The sequence below is a fragment of the Chrysochloris asiatica genome, unplaced genomic scaffold (assembly GCF_000296735.1).
Source record: "Chrysochloris asiatica unplaced genomic scaffold, ChrAsi1.0 scaffold00013, whole genome shotgun sequence".
Lineage (NCBI taxonomy): Eukaryota > Metazoa > Chordata > Mammalia > Afrosoricida > Chrysochloridae > Chrysochloris > Chrysochloris asiatica.
This window is the reverse complement of record NW_006408531.1, coordinates 35103044-35108004: the sequence shown is the minus strand read 5'-3', so window position 1 is coordinate 35108004 and position 4961 is coordinate 35103044.

Genomic DNA, 4961 nt, shown 5'->3' with positions numbered 1-4961 from the left:
AGTAAAGTTTTGCTAAAGGTAATACAGAAACAGCTACGATCATACATTGACAGAGACCTTCCAGAGGTTCAAGCCAGATTCAGAAGAGGCTGTGGAACGAGGGATATTATTGCTGATGTTCAATGGATCTTGGCTGAAAGCAGAGAATATCAGAGAGATGTTTACCTGTGCTTTATTGACTATGCAAAGGCTTTTGATTGTGTGGATCATGACAATCTATGGACAACATTCTGGAACACTTGATTGTGCTCATGAGGAATCTGTACCTGGACCAAGAGTTGGTTGTTCGAACAGAGCATGAGAACACTGAATGTTTTAAAATTCAGAAAGGTGTGTGACAAGGTTGTATTCTTTCACCATACTTATTCAACCTGTATGCTTAACAAATCACCTTAGAATCTGGGTTCTATGAAGAAAAACCTGGCATCAGGATTGGAGGAAGACTCATTAACAACCTGAGATATGCAGATTGATACAACCTTGCTTGCTGAAAGTAAAGAGGAATTAAAACATTTACTGATAAAGATCAAAGAACACAGCCTTTGGTATGGATTACATCTCAATGTAAAGAAAACAAGAATCCTCACCACTGAACCAATAAACAACATTCTTATCAATGGAGAAAAGATTAAAGTGGTCAAGGACTTCATTCTTCTTGGATCAACTATCAACACTCATGGAAGCATCAGTCAAGAAATAAAAGGATGTATTGCATTAAGTAAATCTGCTGCACAAGACCTTTTTAAAGTTGAAGAGCAAAGATGTCATCTTGAGAACTAAGGTGCGCCTGACCCAAGCCATGGTATTTTTAGTAACCTCATATGCATGCGAAAGCTGGACAGTGAATAAGGAACACTGTAGAAGAATTGATGCTTTGAGTTATAGTGTTGGAGAATATTGAAAGTGTCATGGGCTACCAAAAGAACCAATAGCTTCGTTTTGGAAGAAGTGCAGCCAGAGTGCTCCTTGGAGGCCTAGATGACCAATCTTCGTCTCTCATACTTTGGACCTATTGTCAGGAGGGACCATTAGCTGGAGAAGGTAATGGTAAGGTGGAGGGTCAGAGAAAAAGAGGAAGACCCCCCAATGAGGTGGATTGGGCAAGTGACAGCATCGATGGAATCAAGCGTGGCAACAGTAGTGAGGTTGGCGCAGCATTGGGCAGTGTTTCAATGTACTGTGCATAAGGTTGCTATGGGTCGGTACCGACTCCTTGGCACCTAACAACAACAACAACAACAATCTGAGCTTGTTTTGTCTTCTGTAAAATGGAAATTTTATGTATTGTAATGATGATTTAATGACATAATGTATGCAGAGTATTTCTAAAATGTAGGGTCTGTATTTCCTACACGGTACTTACTACGTGATTGTTGTTGTTAAGTGCTGTTGGGTCAGTTATGACTCAACAGTACTTAACTAGTATAGGGTTTCTGAGGAGTTTCTGCTGAGTGTGAACTGCCATCCTTGCGGTTCAAACTGACCTTGCAATCCAGTGCTATCCAACAGCGCCACATCAGGACCCCCACATATATATGTTATTGTTGTTCTTAAGTGCTGTTGAGTCTATTATGACTCATATTGACCCTTTATAGGGTTTTCTAGGAGTGGCTGGTGAGTTTAAATCTCCAACCTTGTGAATCTAACCAACTTGCTATCCAATGCCTATCCTACAGTGCCACACCAGGACCCCTAAGCATATATATAGCAGGAAGAAAAAAATAGGAGAGGCTTACATTAATAAGCATAAGCCAGATAATTTAAGAATAAGAAAAATACTGAGAATAATGCTAAATTTATGAACACATTAAGAAATAAATACTTGAGTTTTCCATCTTTTCACAAAGGTGTAAATTTCTCCTTTTAGAACCATATGGAACAAGAGAATAAAACACATTTGCAACTCATCCATGTATTAAATTATGATATGTCTTTTTCTCATACAAGTAAAGATATAAGGACATTCTATTCATTCAAAACTATTGAACGCCTACAGTATATCAAGCTAAGTTCTTTGGATAGATGAATAAAATACTGCCATTCAAGATGTTCACAGGCTCCTGGGGTAGACTGTCACATACACTCTGAAATACAGAACAGACCATGATAAGTGCTTCAGGAAGCTTGAACAAAGTAATGAGGACAGGGATTATGATTAATACCAACTGGAAGAATTCCAGAAAGCTTTACAAAAGATACGGTGTTTCAGTTGTCCTTCAAGGATGGCCCTGAGCCTGTTAGTGAGAGCAAAAAGGTACCTTCTAGGTAGACGCAACAGGCTGGTTTTCATGTGACCTATCTGTACTGTTCTTTTGACATTTATTGTTAACCCTATTTAGCCAAGTGGTCTAAACAGGCACTCCTAATCACATATTGTATAAGATCTCATGCATAGGAAATGGTGGTGGTGGTGGCTGTGTGCCGTGGAGTTGGTTCCGACTCATAGCGACCCTGTACAGGGTTACTATTAGGAAATAGTAAATATTATTTGAGTATACGAGTAAATGAATGGAAGAACAAAACTATAAATTCTTCTTAACATTGTTTAATGATCATCAAATTAAAAATTATTCTTTATTGAGGATTGCTTTTCTTTACCTGAAACACTTCAAAGGGAAATTTAGTCTTTAAAACTTTTATTAACATTTACGTCACCAAACATATGTGTAAATATATACATTGTTGTTAAGCACCATGGAGTTGGTTCTGACTCATAGTGACCCTGCACAGGGTTTCCGAGGCTATAAATCTTTACCGGAGCAGAAAGTCTCATCTTTCTCCAGCGGAACGGCTGGTAGTTTCGAGCTGCCGGCCTTGAGGTTAGCAGCCTGAGTCGTAACCACTACACTACCAGAGCTCCTTGTAATTATATACAGATGCATGTTTTATTCCTAGAATTCTGCTCTTGTCTTTCTATACTTGCTATCTCAGTTGACTTGTTTAGAAGCATGAGTACAAATGTATGCCTGTATAGGAATTTATGTCACATTCCTGATTTGATCAGCTGGTTGTGTATATGATTAGTCCTGTTTCCAGTTACCTATAGGAAAACTCTTCTTGGTAGAACTATTCTCCCTGATAACTGAGTACTAAAATTTGAACTCACCATACCCCTTTTATGTCCTTTTTTAAAGTCTCCTTGCCAACTATAATTTTTCTGATGGCTATATTTTCAAATGAAGAATTCAGGGGTGTATTTGACTTTCTTTCTCTTCATGTAAATCCCAAATCAAGACTTGCTATTTATTCTTTTGTATCTTTCTCATTTGTCAACTTTGAGTCATGAATTATAACACATGGCTTATTATCACAAGTAGTTTTCATTTATATTCTTTCAGTCTGAAGACATCTTTCTCAACAATCATTCACTGATCAAAAAAACCAAAGCTTATTTTTACAGATACCTTTATTTTTTCTAATTAGAAATTACAGGATTTTATTTTGGAAAACAAAATAAAAATATGTAAGTAATATATCAATTTACCATTTAGAGATAATTTGCTAATACTTTGTTATGTATGTGATTAACATATACTCTCAAAAAAATAAATAGTGGTCATATTGTATATACAGCAAGTGTATTTAGTTTTTATTGACTATTTTATTTTTAAAAATTCCCATGTACAACCATTACATATGCTTTAAGAATTCTTTGGGGTGTGAAGAGCATAGAATTTAAGAGTGAAATAGAGCAAAGATTGAATCTTTTCAGTGAATGCTAACTGTTTAATCTTGTGCAAGTTATTGAATATTTCTGGGCTATAGTAATGTCATTGTCATGTCTAAATTGGGGATTCTTTAGAGTATAATGTATGCATTGAACTTACTATCAGCACATAGTACATGAGAAAAGGTTCTACAGTTATATTTATTTCCCCATCAGTTCCATTACTAGAAGCTCACTAGTATTGTTGTAGGAGTCCTGGTTATGAAATTTTCAGGTGGTTCAAGCTCACCAGCTGCTCCTGGGAACCCCTATGGTTGCTGTGGTTCGAAACTGACTTGATGGCACTTAACAACAAAAACAAGAATGGCTAGATACTATTTTTCCCTATGAATGCATCATACTGTGTTAGATTAAACCTCCAGTTAGACTTTCTGTTGCTTACCAATTCAATCTGAACCCTTTCTGCTTGGCTTTCTGGGTTCCTTCTAACTGCCCCAAATTGCCATCTTTTCCACAATTCCTGTTCTCTTCTTTCTGAGACTTGTTTCTCTGCAGTTTAGTTTCTCTACAATTATATTTATTTCACCATCAGTTCCATTACTTGAGACTCTCTAGTATTATTATAGGAGTCCTGGTGTGCCACTGCAAGATAATGAATTGGACTGAAAGGCCAGTTTGAACTGCAAGATCAGCAGTTCAAACCCACCAGCCTCTCCTCAGATTGATGCGTTGGAACTGACTCGATGGCACTTAACAACAACAACAACAACAATATTGTATGTGTGGCATATATGAACTCTCTGAACTCTTTTCACAACATTTCTGTACCCAGAATGTAATCTTGGAGATTCTGAGATTTGCAAATACAGAGAGGAGTGCTCTCTTGCATGATACCTGCAAGGAGTGAGGGAGGCAGGATTGGACAGAGGGAACTAATTTCACAGTGGGGTGCATTCTCAGAGTTAGCCCAAGCAGAGGCACAGGGCCAAGTGTTTATATTCTGCATTGACCAGTCACTGGATGTTGACTTTTTTTGATGGGAAGTAATTCTCTGAGAAGGAGCTCTGGTAGCATAATGGTTAGGAGTCAGGCTAATAATCTCAAGGTCAATGGTTCAAAACTACCAGCTGCTCTGTGGGCGAAAGATGAGACATTCTGCTCCCATAAAGATTTACACCCTCAGAAACCTTATGCAGGGTTATTACGAGTCGGAACTGACTCCACGGCGCACAAGCACCACCACCACGACCAATTCTTGGAAGACTGCACCTAATAGTTGTCAGCTACTAACATT